The sequence below is a fragment of the Pan troglodytes genome, chromosome 14 (genome assembly GCF_028858775.2).
Source record: "Pan troglodytes isolate AG18354 chromosome 14, NHGRI_mPanTro3-v2.0_pri, whole genome shotgun sequence".
Taxonomy (NCBI): domain Eukaryota; kingdom Metazoa; phylum Chordata; class Mammalia; order Primates; family Hominidae; genus Pan; species Pan troglodytes.
The window spans coordinates 64,504,606-64,523,508 of NC_072412.2; positions in this window are offsets into that span (position 1 = coordinate 64,504,606).

The following is an 18,903-nucleotide window of genomic DNA, read 5'->3' on the forward strand; positions in this document are numbered from 1 at the left end:
CTAGGGTCTCCCATATGACAATGAATGAATATTTTGAGAGCAAATATTCTTACCTTATTCCTGTTCTTAGGGAAAAACCATTCATTATTTTGCCTTTGAATAGTACGTTAGCTAGATGGTTTTTATAGGATGAGGATGATCCATTCTTCTTCCTAGTTTGAGAATGGTGTTTAGTATCATCAAGTGCTTTTTCTGATCTACTCATAGGACAAATTACATGGACTGATTTTGAAATGTTGAACAAACTTTACATTCTTGAAATAAACCCTACTTGTTTATGCTAGGTCACGGGGAAGGTAAACCCACCTCCTTGTTCCTGAAAGAACATCTTCATCTTAAGACGTATTGTAGCTAATATTATTATAAGTACCGATGGTAGCTAATAGGCCTTATATCTTGATATCTCTTTTTTGTAAGCTTTTATTTTCTTTTATTTTTAGACGTGTCTCTTGTTATGGCTAAATTTAATTTTCATAATAAATCTGTCTCTTTGTCTTTTAACTTGTGAGTTTAGTTCATTTATGTTTATTTTAAAGATTAACCAATATGTTACTGTTTCTACCATAAGAGTTTATTATTTAGTTTTTCCCACTTTTTCTACTTTTAAAAAATCTCCTTTCTACTCTTCTTTTAAATGGATATCTATGCCTTTTCCAACCTTGGATACAACTAAAACAAGAACTTTCGCATACTCTCTCCTTTCTTAGTATTCTTCTCTTCCACAATATCAGACATTTTGTTAATATTGTCTAAATTTTTAATTTAGATTCTCTTACAAACATATTTATGTGTTTCTCTTTATTTGTGTTTAAGTACGTGCACATATGCATATATAAAGGCATAATATAAATATAATAACATTTATTAAGTTAAAGATCATAACAAATGTATTTAGTTATCCTAAAGCTGGAAAGTTATCTTGAGTGTGTATCTCTGTATTTTTAAGTACTTTGTCCAAAAATTCTCATTGAAGATATTTGTGTGTTAGCTGTCCTGAGGCATAAATGTGTGTGTGAAAATATTTCTGAAAGATTTTCTTTGTCATGCTTTGTTATTTAAAGAAAAGTTCATCCAGATATTGATTCCTATGCACTGTTGTTTTTTTTTTCAACATTTTGAAAATGTTGTCTCATGGCTTTCTTAAATCCAGTATTGAGTTTGAAAAATCTGATGTATGTCTAATTTTTGTTTCTTTGTAAATTATTTGCTTTTTCTACCCACAGCTGTCAAACTTTTCCTTTTTATCTAATAATATGTGATGTGTTTAGTGTGTGAATTGTTTCTTATCTCTCTTCTTTGACCCTTTATTAGATCTCTTTTGATACACTTTGGATTTGTGTACTCTCTAAATCTCATGTTGAATTGTAATCCCCAGTGTTGGAGGTGGTGTCTGATTGGATCATGAGGGTGGATTTCTCATAAATAATTTAGTGCAATCTCCTTGATGCTGTCCTCATGATATTGAGTGAGTTCTCCAGATATCTGGTTATTTAAAAGTGTGTGGCACCTCTCCCCTGCCTTGTTCCCACTCCTGCCATGTGACATGCTTGGTCTTCCTTCACTTTCCGCTGTGATTAGGAGATTCCTGGGGCACTCCCAGAAGCAGATGCCACTGCAGAACCATGAGACAATTAAACTTCTTTTCTTACAACTAACCCAACCTCAGGTATTTCTTTATAACAAAGCAAGAACAGCCTATATATCTTTATTCTGAGGTCTTTCTTAGTTTTTTTTAAATGTATTAATGATGTTTACTGGATACATTAACAGAAACTCTTGTACCAAATGCTCCACCATCGACTTCAAAATCAAAATGGGGTTCAATTTAAAGACACTGAACTGTAAGAAAGACCTATGCATCAATGTTCCTGAAGTTATTAATGTAAAAGTCACGTTTTATTTATATTATATAACAATTTTTAAAAAATAATTTTAACTTTTAGATTTAGAAAGTAGATGTGCAGGTTTTGTACCTGGTTATATTGTGTGATGCTGAGATTAAGAGTACGGAGCATAGTACCCAAGAGTTAGTTTTTCAATTCTTGCCCCCTCCCTCCCTCTGCTCCCCACTCCTCCAGTAGTCTATTGTTGCCATCTTTATGTTCATGAGTACCCATCATATAGCTCCAACTTATAAGTGAGAACATGTGAAAATACCAACTTTTAAAATATACTTTGCAGTGAAAATTTCTGATAATTATTCTTAATACAGGCTTATTAATAGAGTCTATAGTAGCAGTGTTAAGAGTAATTATCAAAGGACATTCTCCATATGCATTTCGCAAATGTTCCACTGAAAAGACTGTACATGCCAAAGGTGTGCCTAAATGGAGTGCAAATTATTAATTTTATATCATCTTCAAGGGATATCTCAAGCCAATTAAAAAGGGATATGTAGTTGTGTGTGTATATATTGATATTAATTTTGGTATGTGTACTTTTAAATATGAATTTTGCTTATGTCATCATAGAAATTTAGAAAACAATAGGATGCTTAATTCACAACAATCTTTTGTGAATATAAATACTTTATTTAATATTCATATTAGTCTGTTTTCATGCTGTTGATAAAGACATACCCCAAACTGGGTAATTGATGAAGATAAAGAGATTTAAAGGACTCACAGTTCCACGTGGCTAGTGAGGCTTCACAGTCATGGCAGAAGGCAAAAGGCGTGTCTTACCTGGTGGCAGGCAAGAGACTACTTGTGCAGGGAAACTTCCCATTATAAAACCATTATTGAGACTTATTTACTATCACAAGTACAGCATGGGAAAGACCCGCCCCCATGATTAATTACCTCCCACCTGGTCCCTCCTACAACACGTGGGAATTGTGGGAGCTACAATTCAATATGAGATTTGGGGACACAGCCAAACCTTAGCAATATTCAAATAATCAAAAAGTAAACTCAAGAAATGTCACAGCCCAGAGCAGTCTAAGGGATCATGATATCTAAATTTGATGTGGTATCCTGGATGGGATCCTGGAAACTGAAAATAAATATTAGGTGAGACCTCAGGAAATATGAATAAAGTGTGGACTTTAGTTAAACATAATGTATCACATTGGTTTATTCATTGTGATAAATGTGCCATACTAATGTAAGATAATAATAGAGGAAACTGAGTGTCAGCTATATTGAACTTTCTGTATTATATCTGTAATTTTTCTATACATCCAAAATTATTCTTTTTTTTTTTTTTTTTTTTTTTTTTTGAGACAAAGTCTCGCTGTGTTGCCCAGGCTGGAGTGCCGTGGCGCGATCTCGGCTCACGGCAAGCTCCGCTTCCCGGGTTCATGCCATTCGCCTGCCTCAGCCTCCCGAGTAGCTGGGACTACAGGCGCCCGCTACCATGCCCGGCTAATTTTTTGTATTTTTAGTAGAGACGGGGTTTCACCGGGTTAGCCAGGATGGTCCCGATCTCCTGACCTTGTGTTCCACCCGCCTCGGCCTCCCAAAGTGCTGGGATTACAGGCCTGAGCCACCACGCCCGGCCTAAAATTATTCTAAAGTAATTTTTTTTTAATTTTATAAAGTAAACTCAGGGAAGCCTCACATTTTACTTCTTGACATTTTTATTTTTCTTAGCTATACATGAGATGATAAAAATCTTCCAGTTTAAAAATTACTCATCAATATGGCATAAATCTTAACATTGGCACATTGAATTTATATGAGACTGCTGTTCCTGAAAACTGTAGTAATTGTGCATTCATTTTTATAACATTGGTAAGTAAGTATTAATTTTTGTTTTTTAAAATGAGAAATTAAGAAAGGTAACTTTCTTTCTCTACATTAGACTATCTCAGGTGACTATAAAAACATTTAGCAAGATCTCAGGTGAAATTTACTAAATGGATCATGGCTATTCAGAGTAATTCCTTTATTTATTTATTATGATTTTTTAAAGATATGTAGCCCAAAAAGTGAGCAATTTATATTAACTATCAAGAGAATTAGGGCAATTAGCTGTATCAACTGTAAAATGGATTTAACTAATCAAAGTAAAAGTGTAATAAAAATGCAAACCCTACCATAGCATATTTCCCAGTGCCTTTTTTACTAAAGCCTTCACTGCTTGTGGCAAACTAGAAAGGACCATAGATGCTCAGATGTAACATATTAAGGACCATAGATGCTCAGATGTAACATAGTTGTGAATAACAATGGAGTTACACATCCACAAAGCAGGAAGCAACATTGACAAAATGCATATGAAAATATTCACTTCCAATGTCAAAGTCTCTTTCCAATTTACTTCCCTGATTTCTGAATTTCTACTAGTGGCTTCTGTTCTATGGTCACTAATCTCTTAAGTTCCACAGTGTAACACAGGCCTCTACTCCCATATGTGTCTGGGTGTGTTTTCTGAAACACACAGTATAGGTGCAACTGAAAATCTAACTTTTCTTCAAACAACTTCAATGATTGAGGAAAGTCACTTTGCGAATAAGGAGCTAAGGTCACTCCTTTGGCTATGATAGTGAACCAGAGGAGAACTGAGAAGTCTTTGAGGGTCACACTTAGACACAAATAAGAAAGTAAAGTGTATGAATATGTATATAAATAACCCCATTGTGAATTTATGAATAAATTATAGGAAGTTAGATTCGTCTTCAAAATGACCTTATTGACACTTCCAGTCTAAAAATAGTCATATCAACTCTCTATCTAATTTACAGAAAATGTCTAAAGACATCCTCAAGTTAGGAATAGTTTCAGTGGTCACAATTTTCCTTAGAGATATGGGTATATATACCTCTAGCCAGATCTGAACATGAATAATTTACATTTGAGATGAGTTTTACGGGGGGCTGTTCGCTCTTTCTATGCATCTGCTTTGGTATACTATTCCAAGCCACAGAATCCCTAATCCCAAAGAATTTACACCTTCTGGTACATTTTCATTTATATTAAAATATTTGAGAATGGTAGTGTGTTAATAATTCTTTCCATTTTTATGTCATTCCAGACACTAAAACATTCACTTGAACTGTATTTCTCTTCTTAACTGCAGTCTCAATGGTGATGTCAAAGTGTACGTATCACACTGCCATCATTTTTTTTTCTAATTATATTACCATTCCAAGGACAAAAATCTGTCTGGCTTTCCAGATTTTTCCATCTTAGTGATAACTGCTATTATATATCATGTCATCTCTTTTAAAGCTATTCCTCAAAAGAGACTTAACTAGCATGTTTCCCTGATGGTCTGTCTTTGTCTTCTGAGACAAGTCTATGAGCTTGTTATTTTAGGTCCCCAGTCTCAGTAAAATCTGCCAACATTTGCAGTAAAGCCTTCATGTTTGTATAAATGAATTCATATTTGTCAAAACTACCAGTCAACAGCATACTTGAATATCAAAATTAAACTCTGTGTGTTAGTCAATTCTAACTCCTGATCTGTTCAACAGGTTTCCATTAAAAAATAAATAGATTTTGCTGGATGTGAGGGATCACACCTGTAATCCCAACACATTGGGAAGTGGAGGCAGGAGAATTGCTTGAGCTTTGAGACCAGCCTAGACAACACAGGGAGATTCCATTCTCTACAAAAAGAAAATAATAATAATAATAATAATAATAATAATTATCCAGGTGTGGTGGTGTGCACCTGTGGTCTCAATGCCTCAGGAGGCTGAGGTGGGAGAACCACTTGAGCCTTGGAGGTCAAGTCTGCAGTGAACCATGATTGTACCACTGCACTCCAGAATGGGCAACAAAGCCAGACCCTGTCTCAAAAAATAAGTGAATAAATAAATAAATTTTAAGTAGGACATGTAATCTGTATTAGTTATTAAATGAATCAAAATATTAGATATAATCACAATGGAAAAGAAGGGTATAAGGCTAATTCAAATGGGTTGATAATCAAAGTATAATTTATATTTGGTTATATACATCTTTGTTGACATTTTATAGAATCACAAAATATCAAGTTTAGAGAAAAACTAGTATGTAAAATGATTTGACCACCCATCTAATGTTTGCATGTCTACAATCCCTTGGCAAATAATGACTAAAGCTATACTGAGCTTGAGTACTGGGGAACTCATTCAACGCAGTTGTTTCTAGGCACAATTTTAAGTCACGATCTTAATGGACTGCATAGGACATTGGTGTATAGGTCTATAATCCTTTATCTGACATTCTTAAAGCCATTTGTGTCTTGAAATTCTGAATTGCTAGATTTTAGAACATAACATACAAAATCTAGGGCAGTGTGACTCAGTCAAATGTTTTTCTATCACACATAAATATCCAGACAAAAAGGCATAAAGAACATAAGATTCTCATGCCAGTTCAAATCGAGTTTTTCTGCCAAAGAAATTCAGGTCAGATCAAGTTTTATAATCATGTGAATTATAAAAATGTTTCTATTTTCTGAGCTTTATGGATTTCAAAATTATAAAGTTCTGGATTATTATTTTTGCTTTTTCCTCTTTGTATTACATATTGTGCAATAAAAATTTTGAATACATTATTAAGGATTACGAATTTTTTTCAAAGACCAGTGGACCAGTGACTATTTACATTCAAGCAGAATCTCCTCATTCAAGCAAAGGTCATGAAGCTATACATAAGGTGGAGGAACAAGGACAGTATAAATCTCTATACACTAAGTAAAAGACGTTTTTTACTCCATCAGAAAAATTATTTTTGATTATACCCCTCAATGTTGTACATTTATAAATTATATATTATATACATCCTTAAGCAAACAAAATGAAAAAGGAATGAAGAAAATGTAAATCCATATAAATGCTTAGTATTTTCAACAGTCCAGTGAATCATTTGGTGTGCTCACTGTGGTTCAAATCCCTTTGTAACCTGCTTTAAAACTTATGCATATTCTATATCCTCTGCTCCATGGCTTAAATCTATACTCTTAGGATGGGAAATGGGATAGCAGAAAGGTATTTCCTAAATTCTGGCTAGGTGACACTGGTGATACAGGAGGTAATTTTAGGTGACATTTTAGGAATATTTGAAAATAATTACTTAATAGCAAATTTACTTCATACATTTTAAACAACTTCCATTACATTTATTTTAATACTTATTAACAATGTTTAATTAACACATTAAATTCTTGATTTAATTGACATCCTTGCTTATATTAAGGGTAAGTTTGGAAAACCTGAATTAACATGAAAAATTATTTTTAAAAATATATAAGTGTTTTGTGGTTATAGCGAGGATTGAAATTATGAATTGGTATTGTGAATGACTGAAAATTGGGGAACAACACATACTGGCTAAAAATGGACATTTTAGCACCAGGCTCCCTAGGTTGATTTCCTGAGATAATGTGTGGAAAGTAGCTAGTACAGCACCTGACTCAAAGAAAAATCTAATGGATGGTAGTGCTACATGAAAATTCAGTAATCATTTATTCTGTTCATCTTTTTCCCCAGTCCACTGGTTTTAATGCCAGAGACATAGGCAAGTAACATAAAAAGAACTTTTGCAAAAGGTCACCACCTATGCACTAGGTGTACCTTCTATCTACAAAGCAAATATCAGCATAGTGTTCTGACTACATTTTTAAAAGCAAGAAAATAGTTTCCCATTCAGGGAGTTGCAATGATTGTTCCACTGAGAGTCAACTAAAGAACATGAACATATATGTAAGAGCAACAACTTATTTGTGGACATGAATTAACAATAAGTAATTGCTTTTGTTTTGTTTTAGTATGTTTCATTGAACCTGTGTTTTTTGGGAGGTGCCAGCTTTATATTATCCTCATCAATTTTGAACCAATTAACAAAATTAGATAAAATTTTTAAAAATAAAAAACAAAGACAAAAAAAGGCTAATCCTAAAATAACTGTCACACGCTGTGGAATGAGATCACCCCATTCTTTTAAAGAACAAAGAAAGAAAATTAGCATCATTGAGCTTCGTAGAATGGGGATTTTCTGGGATTGAAAATAAAGAACCTGACAACTCTACTATGATGTTTTATATGATATATATCATATATAATTATTATATTATTATAAATAACATATTATATAATTACTATATTATTATAAATAATATAAAATTGTATATATCTTAATATTTTAATATTAATACATAATCTATATTACTTTACTACTTCATTTATTATTATCTATATTATCTATATTACTCCTTCCTTCCTTCCTTTCATCACTTTGTAAAAAGAAATATGGCAACATAATGCTGTTGTGTTGAAGATGCTGATAAAGAGGCAGGTGATGGTATCCTTCAACTATCAGAGACTCTCCATGTGCACCTGAGTCTGACAGTGAAGAGTAAGCTCATCATGGCCTTGGCCCCTGTTAAAACAGGTCACCAGAAAACATCTTGGACTTCCAGATAATGTCCCATTCTCTGGATTCTAATATTCACTGGACTCTTCATAGTGTTTTTTTCTGCCTTTTATCTTATCCACTCCCCATTTATTCAAATCATTTCTTTGTGCTCTCTGAAACTCAAAATCAAATATTAGCAGAATAACTTTTAATTCAATTACTTCCACGAAAGTTCCCTCCACCTTCTTGCTGTAATTGGAACCCGGCTGTCTATTATTAATACTACTTCCTTGAAGATTCTGCTTTCTTTTCTCATGCCTCATAGTCTGGAATCCAGAGTTACTATGTTTGCTATTTCTCAGAGCCACTAGATAGGTTCTCATTCAGGGCTTTGGTACCTGCCTCTTCCTTTTACCTGGAATGCTCCTTTGTCCTCCACCCCCAATATCCATGTGGCTAAGCCCTTTACATCCTTCAAATGGCATCTTCTCATTGAGCTTTCTCTAGGTCCCTGTCTAAAACAACAATCTTCCTTGTATACCTCATATTCCTCTCCCTGCTTTATTTTATCACCTTATGATAATGAGATCCAGGTCAAGAAATAAAGCAAGCCTGATACTTGCTTGATGTTATGCTGCAGATATTACACATATTATTTAATAGTCATCTGGTTAAGTGACTGCTATATGTCAGGTTCTGTGCTGTGGTTCTGTATATCTGAGATACACAGTGACAAATGAGATAAAGTTCTTAAATTCCTGGAATTTGGAGACTAATGATCTCACAATCTCCTACTACATTTCAGGCGTTTTACACATAATCACTGTAATCCACAAAGTAACCCTTACCTAATCTCCCTTCTTCAGTATTATTATTTTTTCTTCATACTACCATAGGAATCGATCTGAAACTTCAATCTAAATTTTCTCCTCTGCTTAAAAACATCCAGTTTCCTCCATTTGGAACATCCTTTCTCGACCTCTTTACCTGGTCAGATTCAACTCACTGAACATTCAATATATAGTGTACATTCACCTCAAGGAGAATAAGCCTCCTTTCTCTTTGCTTTGTTAGATTCCTTTCATGTGTGCTCTCATAGTTTTCATTATATTACTTCTCACTCTATCATAAAACCATTGTTTAAGATCCTATGACATGTATGAGCTGTGACTTATTTGTGTGATTTTCCCATGAAACAACACAGACATTTAACAAATGTTTGATAAACAAATTAACAGCTACTAGGAAAAAGACAAATAGGAGGGGGGACTAACTTGCAGCTTACACACAGACAGAGCAGCATGTGGAGACCCACAGCGTGAACTTTTACTCCAAGAAGCACCACAGGAACATACCAGGAAAGTCGAGAGAATCCACAGATCCTTTGAAGGAAATGGACTGTCACTGCAGGCTCAGCGGGACAGCCTAGGAACTGTGAGTCGGCTTGCTTTCTCTGCTATGAGACTTGTAGCCTGGGGCCAGTTCTCAGCCCTGCTCACCAGCTGCCAGAAATAAACTTGGTACTGTCGTGAGGGGCGTGGTGGGAGTGAGACCAGCTTTTCGGACTGTAGGCTGCATGGGGAACTGAGTAAGGCCTTTGGGTGCTGGCTTTTCCTCACTTCCCTGGTGACCTGTGTGATACAGTAGAGGCAGCCATAATCCCCCTGGGAACATAACTCCATTGGCCTGAGAACCACATCGACATCTCCCACAGCAGCCACAGCAAGCCGTGCCCAAGGAGAGTCTGAGCTCAGATATGCCACAGCTGACGGTGTTTCTCTACCCACCTCGGTAGCTAAAGACAAATGATGTAATCTCTTGGGAGCTCTATGGCCTCACCCAGTGCCTGATTCTCCCTATACTACCATAGCTGATGAGCTCTTGAAAGCGCCATCTCCTGGCTGGAGGGCAACTAATACAAAACCAGCGCACTTAACAAAAACACAACCAAGGATCCTCACAGCGTCCACTTGGCTCCCCTGTTGCTTCCACTGGAGCAGGTGCTGGCATCCACAGCTGAACAACCTAAAGATGAATCACATCACAGGACTCTTTGCTGACACCCTCCCCAGTACCAGCCCAGAACCTGGTAACAATCACTGCAGTTTCACTCTCAGGAAGCCCCAACCCTAGAGGAAAGGAGAGAGTACCACATCAAGGGAGCACCCTGTGGGACCAAAAAAAAAAATCTGAACAAGAGCTCTTGAATCACAGAACATCCCTCTGACATAGTCTACCCAAACGAGAAGGAAACAAAAAAAAAAATTCTGGTAATATGACAAAACAAGATTCTTTAACACCTCCAGAAGATCACTCTGGCTCACCAGCAATGGATCCAAACCAAGATGAAATCTCCAAATTGCCAGAAAAAGAATTTAGAAGGTTGATTATTAAGCCAATCAAGGAGGCACCAGAGAAAGGTGAAGCCCAACTTAAATAAATAAAAAAGATACAGAATATGAAGGGAAAATTCTTCAGTGAAATAGTATAAATAAAAACGAACACAACTTCTGGAAATGAAGAACACACTTAGAGAATTGCAAAATGCACTGGAAAGTCTCAGCAATAGAATACAACAAGTAGAGGAAAAAACTTCAGAGCTCAAAGACAAAACTTTCAAATTAGCCCAATCTGACAAAGACAAAGAAAAAGAATCTTAAAAAATAAGCAAATCCTCCAAGAAGTTTGGTATTATGTTAAACAACCAAACCTAAGAATAATTGGTGTTCCTGAAGAAGAGAAATCTAAAAGCTTGGAAAACCTATCTGAGGAAATAATCAAGAAAAACTTCCCCAGCCTTGCTAGAGATCTAGACATCCAAATACAAAAGGCTCAAAGAACACCTGGGAAATTTATTGTAAAAATACCATCACCTAGGCACATAGTCATCACATTATCTAAAGTCAAGATGAAGGAAAGAATCTTAAGAGCTGCGAGGCAAAAGCATCAGGTAATCTATAAAAGAAAACCTATCAGACTAACAGCAGATTTCTCAGGAGAAGCCCTACAAGATAGAAAGGATTGGGATCTGTATTAGTCAATATTCATGCTGCTGATAAAGTCATACCTGAGATGGGGTAGAAAAAGAGGTTTAATTGAATTTACAGTTTCACATGGCTGGGGAGGCCTCAGAATCATGGTGGGAGGTGAAAGGCACTTCTTACATGGTGATGGTGAGAGAAAAATGAGGAAGATGCAAAAGCAGAAATCCCTGATAAAACCATCAGCAAAATCAGCATAGAAGGGACATACCTTAAAGTAATAACTATCTATGACAAACCCACAACCTACACTATACTGAATGGGGAAAAGTTGAAAGCATTCCCCTAGAAAACTGGAACAAGATAAGGATGCCCACTCTCGCCACTTCTATTAAACATAGTACTGGAAGTCCTAGCCAGGTCATTCCAACAAGAGAAAGAAATAAAGGACATTCAAATAGGTAAAGAGGAAGTCAAACTCTCACTGTTTGCTGAGAATATGATTGCATAGGTAGAAAACCAACCCTAATGACTCCTCCAAAAAGCTCCTAGAACTGATAAATGAATTCAGCAACATTTCAGGATACAAAATTAATGTACCCAAATCAGTAGCTCTGCTATACACCAACAGGGACCAAGTTGAGAATCCAATCAAGGACTCAACTCCTTTTACAATAGCTGCGAAGAAAATAAAATACTTAGGAACATACCTAACCAAGGAGGTGAAAGACCTCTACAAGGAAGGCTACAAAACACTGCTGAAAGAAATCATACATCACACAAACAAATGGAAACACATCCCCACTCATGAATGGGTAGAATCAATATTGTGAAAATGATGATACTGCCAAAATTCAAGGGAATTCCCATCAAAATACCACCAGCATTCTTTACAGAACTAGAAAAACAATCCTAAAATTCATACAGAAACAAAAAAGAGTCTGCATAGCCAAGGCAAGGCTAAGCAAAAAGAACAAATCTGCAGGCATTACATTACCCAACTTCAAACTATACTATAAAGTCATAGTTATCAAAACATCATGGTACTGGCGAAAAAACAGGCATACAGGCAATGGAACAGAATAGAGAACCCAGAAATAAAGCCAAATACTTACAGTCAATTGATCTTTGACAAAGCAAACAAAAACATAAAGTGGGGAAAGGACACACTATTCAACAAATGGTGCTGGCATAATTAGCAAGCCACATGTAGAAAAATGAAACTGGATGCTCATCTCTCATCTTATATAAAAATCAACCCAAGATGGATCAAAGACTTAAATCTAAGACCTGAAACCATAAAAATTCTAGAAGATAACATCAGAAAAATCCTTGTAGACATTGGCTTATGCAAAGACTTCCTGAGCAAGAACCCAAAAGCAAATGGAACAAAAACAAAGATAAATAGATGGGACTTAATTAAACTAAAAAGCTTCTGTACAGCAAAAGAAATAATCAGCAGAGTAAACAGAAAACCCACAGAGTGGGGAAACATCTTTGCAATCTATACATCTGACAAGGAATAATATCCAGAATCTGCAAAGAATTTAAACAAATCAGCAAGAAGAAAACAAATAATCCTGTCAAAAAGTGGGCTAAGGACATGAATAAATAATTCTTAAAAGAAGATATACAAATGGCCAACAAACATATAAAAAATGCTTAACATCACTAATTATCAGGGAAATGCAAATCAAAACCACAATGCAATACTACCTTACTCCTGCAAGAATGATCATAATCAAAAAAATCTAAAAATAATAGAGGTTGGAGTGGATGTGATGAAAAGGGAACACTTTTACACTGTTGGGAATGTAAACTAGTGCAAACACTTTGGAAAACAATTGTGGAGATTCCTTAAAAAACTAAAAGTTGAACTACCATTTGATCCAGCAATCCCACTACTGGGCGTCTACCCAGGGGAAAAGAAGTCATATGAAAAAGATATTTGCACATGCATGTTTATGGCAGCAAAATTCACAATTGCAAAAAATAAGGTATCACCTCGAATGCCCATCAATCAAGAAGTGGATAAAGAAAATGCAGTGTATTTATACTATGGAATACTACTCAGCCATAAAAAGAAACGAAATAATGGCATTTGCAGCAACCTGGATGGAATTGCACACTGTTATTCTAAATGAAGTAACTCAGGAATGGAAAACCAAACATCATTTCTCACTCATAAGTGGGAGCTAAGCTATGAGGACACAAAGGCATTCGAATGATACAATGGGCTTTGGGGACTCAGGGGAAAGGGTGGGAGGGGATGAGGAATAAAAGACTATACATTGGGTACAGTATACACTGCTTGGGTGATGGGTGCACCAAAATCTCAGAAATCACCACTAAAGAATTTAGTCATGTAACCAAACACCACCTGTTCGTCAAAAACCTATCGAGATTTTCTTTTTTTTTTTTTGAAACGGAGTCTCGCTCTGTCGCCAGGCTGGAGTGCAGTGGTGCAACCTCGGCTCACCGCAAGCTCCGCTTCCTGGGTTCACGCTATTCTCCTGCCTCAGCCTCTCGAGTAGCTGGGACTACAGGCGCCCGCCACCACGCCCGGCTAATTTTTTGTATTTTTAGTGGAGACAGGTTTTCACCGTGTTAGCCAGGATGGTCTAGATCTCCTGACCTCGTGATCCACCCGCCTCAGCCTCCCAAAGTGCTGAGATTACAGGCGTGAGCCACCGCGCCCGGCCTGAGATTTTGTTTTAATGAAAAAAAAACAAAAAACAAAAAACAAAAGACATTAGCACATTGCACTTCTCTGTGAGCATACTTCCATGGGGAGTAAATGTGAGAGCTCATGGGATCCAGATATTGAGCTTAGCTATGTACGTGAAGGAATTTAGGAGATAAACACTTCCTTCTCTCTTGTGCTTTGCATTTCTGTTGCTGCCATAACTATAGGCCACTTGGGAACAGGTAGCTCAGAAGACGAGAAGCAGGAAGGTAGATGAGCTTATTTTAAAAAAAAATGTAAATAAGAGGAGAAAATGTTTGAAATCACAGATATTTAGAAAAAGAAGAGACTTTGAAATAATCTAATTTCACAGATATGATGAACTCCATAGTACAGGGAAGGAAATAGGACTCAAAGAGATTAAGTACCTGCCCCAATGTCACACAGCTGGTGCATTTTGGAAAACTCATTTAAATTCATATCACTAGGATTTCTCTCACCATATGAACCTCCATTTAATTTCTAGGAAGTGAAAATGGTATGGAAATCTATATAGGTATCATGAAACATGATTCACTCTGAAACTCTTCATGCCTTTATCACCATCCATACTACCTCTTATTCTCCTTCTTCTTTTTTTTAAGATGGAAATCTCCCTTTGTCACCCAGGCTGGAGGGCAGTGGTACAATCATAGCTCCATGCGGCCTTGAATTCCTAGGCACAGGTGACCCTCTCACCTCAGCCTCCCAAGTAGCTGGGACTATGGGCATGCGCCACCACCCCTGGCTTGCCCATGCTACTTTTATGAGTCAGTCTAGTGCTACAAAAATTCTACATGCCTGGGAGAAATAGGTTTATTATCTCAGGTGTGCACCTAGTCTATTTTATACACTTTGTCTTCTCAATAACTCATCCAACCAGTTACTTGTGATTAAATACTTTTTCCTACTTTCATCATTTTGTTTTCTCAAGATTTCATGTTAACATTTTATTCTTCCTTCTTTTACTTGATATGTTTACCTTTATTTATAAATAATTTTCTTGGTAAGTTGTATTTTTCTTAAAAGCCAGATGTTGTTATAGATGGTAATGGGGACCTGTGAAGTCTTCCTGGGTGGCCCAGCACAAGACAACTAGTGCCGAGTCTCCTGGTTCCAGTGATGCCTAAGCAGAGGAAACTGCACTCAGTTGCCTATAACATTGCTCACATGTATTTTTCCTCAACAGGCAGTTGCCTGCCTATAGATTTACTTATAATGGGATTTTGTGACTCTCTTGAGCCCTTAACAGCTGGTGCTTATGGTGAAAAAAAGCACCAGAAGGGAAAAACACAAATCTAAGAATAATCCCTTATAAGTTTCTAATATTGCAGTCTTATTGGAGTCTTTGTGACAGCAGTTTATCTCAAGGGAGAAAAAGTCTGTTCATGAAGCAGGGCAATTCAAGTCATGAAGGTATCCAAAGATCCACTTTCCAGAAAGTTTATGTGAAATACTGTTCCTTTACCTCTCCTGCGACACACTCTTTCTAGAATCTATGTATTCCCATGGAGCAAATGCTTCATTCTCTGGAGGCTTCTTATCAGAGCTTTCTGTAGTCTTAGCTTTCACTCAGTGTCCCCACGATTTCTCTCCCTTAAGAACATTTCCTTCTTTTTTGTATAACTGCTGATGGGAATTCAATATTCATAACAAATGAAAAGAGACTATTTCTGAGCCTGTGCTATAAGCTCGGAAATAGAGACCATATTATTACTACATAATGCATATTTAATATAGTAACAATAACTAGTTTTAGATATTATTTAAAAATGTATCGTGCATTGTATATTGACAAATTATAGTTGTATGTATTTATGGGATACAAAGCAATGCTGTGATTTTTTAATGCAATGTGAAATGATTAAATTAAGCTAATTAACATATTTACCACTTCAAATATTTAACCGTTTTTGTGATGAGAACATAAGAAAGAAGTTTTAAAACCCCTTTTGACAAAGCAAATATGCTACAGTCCCTGGTGACAAGCAATGCTATTAATAGGAGAGGTTTTGTTAGATTTCTGGATATTTCTTTGACTACAGGCAGTTGAAAACGCTTACACCCTCTCACTTTATTCATGTCTCTAGGGACTAGGCTCATTCTACTCTTAGTCTGGTGCAATTTCACATGCTGTTCTCTCTTTTGTAAATCATGCTTCAAATTCACATGATTTAGACATCAGTTGAAAATCAGTTGCTCATGGATCAATAAGATCTCCCTTCTTTTTTCTGTTTTCATGGAAAAGCAAAGGTGTCTTTCACATATTTCACTGCAGTTAAGAACACAGTGAGCTTCAAACTTTTCTGTAATATCTTTGTTATCATTTCTTCTATAATCAGAATTACTCCTTATATCCTGAGCTTTTATTTTTTATGGAGAAATAACAAGATCTCTCAAATGCATTAGCTCCACATTCAGTTCTACGTTGCTTAAATTTTTGCTTCTATTTGCTCCAATTTTCTGCTGCATTTCTTTTAAAGCTTAACTTTCTTGGAGGCTATAATTGGTCCATTTTTAATCCCCTTTGACATCATGTAATTATTGGTTTCCCTTGTAGGAAAAAAACATACCAGACTCTTGTTGTTAAATATAAAGTATTTTATTGTAGGACTTCTGTGAGCACTTCAAATTGACCTTTTGTGTGGTATGTATGGAGTCAGCACTGTACAATACAGCCCCATGTATTCAAATATTTTAAACAGATCTCTACTTGCTACACCAGATAATCTCTTGCTTAACTTATGTTCCTCCAGAATGTTCCTGCTATCTTTATTACAGTGACCTTGAGGCTGTATTCACTTCTGGCCAATTAAGCTGTAAATCAGAATTTATCACTAATAGTGGTGCAATTATAGGCTGCTGTGAAATTGCTCAGCAAAGAGAGATATCTGTATACATTTAGGTTTTGTTTATTTGCCAAAGAACAGACAAAATTAGAGCAACTGCAGCCTGCTATACTCCCTCACTCAAAAAACACAAGAAGTTTATCTGGTATATTTATTCTTCATTCTCCTAAAAGTATGTACCATATCCTATATTCATTTATGTACATTTAGTAAAATTGACTCAAAAATTGTTTTATTAGACATAAAATATAAACTTATATGTATAATATTGAACTATATTTAACCACGTAAAATATAAAACTTCGCTAGCCATTGGTGTTTAAAATTGTTGCACCTTCATTAATTGTATTGACACTGCCAAAAGCACAGGTTTGAATGGCTAATTGCTTTTTCATTTGAAGGATGAAACAGGCAATCTGTGTTGAATGTGGTCATGAGATATTCTCATTTACATTTGTAATTTGTGTGAGCTCTAGTCAACACAGGAACCAAATGTCAACTCTCTAAAAGAAGGCCAGAAATCTAAGTGAACACAGGACAATTAGGGGAAGGTGAGCACATTTTCATGTCTCTATATTTCAGAGAACAGAACACTGTTAGGAGTATAAACAAGTTGCAGCAGAGGCTGGAGCATCAAATGCACTGTGAGTGCGATGTCTTCTGATATTTCTTTGAAACAAGATCTCCTGTAAATCTGTGATTTGTTGTAATGTTGCTTGATATCATTGCTGCTTTGGCACACACTGTCAATCATTTAAATATGTGATTCAAGGACATATATTATGAATATATTTTTACTCCATGGATCACTTTATTATGTGTAAGAACACTCAGTTTTTGCTATGGAGAATATCTGTGTATATATTTAATATTTTGGATTGTTACAAGTGTACTAAATTTAAACTGATGCTGAGTGTTGAAAATCACTGATTTAGAGGTTAAATCCTTATGAAAGAATCAAAGTCTAAAATATTTAAAATTAAAGAGATATTTAAAAGTTTTGTTATTTACATTAATTATAAGTCCTTTTACAAGTTAGGTATGTGAAAATTATCAAGTAACACAAAATTATCAAGTAACTCATTTTACAAGAAACAACGTATTTACCTGAAGGATAACACTAAACTCAATGCCTTTGCTATGCAAATGATGTTGTAACTGGCATAATATCAGAAAATAGTGTAATAGCCTAATAATATCAGGTCCATTAGTTAGAAAAATGTGTCCAACTATTTCTTCAAGAATTAATTTAAGAGAGAACATGTTAAAGGTAGGATTTGATTTTAGTGCATATTAATGTGTATTTGGGGGTCATTTAAAATATAATTGATTGTATCCTTTCTTGTATTTCTCTTGATCACCTTTAAGTCATGAGATGAACTTAGATTCCTTTGTATTCTCCACTTAAAATATACTTATATTTATATATTGCATTTCAAATCTATTTTTAATTTTGTTTAGATTATCTATGTTTAAGTAAAAATGGTCCCCTCATTTAAAAATCTATGTTTAATCTAGACATGAAATATAAGCTATTTTAGTTTCTCCAGAAATGCTCAAAAATAGGCATGTACTAGGTACTCTAAGGGATACAACAGGGAATCTAAAAATACATCCTTTAGAAAGAGAAAAGAGACCAATGTACCTATAACTGGAACACAATGTAAAAAGGATCATCATAGATTACACAAATCCTCAAAGAAAGACATTGAGCAGATATGGTTTGCAGTAGCATGGGAAAGAGATGGACCACAAAGAGAAAATCTAGAAAATGGTTTCTGAGTTGAGCTTTAACAAAGAAGACTTTGATACACAAAAGTAACATGGCTTGGGAAGATTTTTACAATGTTTTCATTTTGCAAAATAGAAGGAGGGTGACTCAGTGAATGACTCAGTGTGGCAAAGAAGGATCATATGTGGATAGAAAATGTGGGCAAAAAGGTAGACAGAAAAGGTAGAAGGCTACAAATATCTGGATAAATAAGAATCGTGGGCTTTACCTTTATATTTTGGAGAAATCCTGAGGATTTTGAAAGGATAATTATAATTTCATTTTTAAA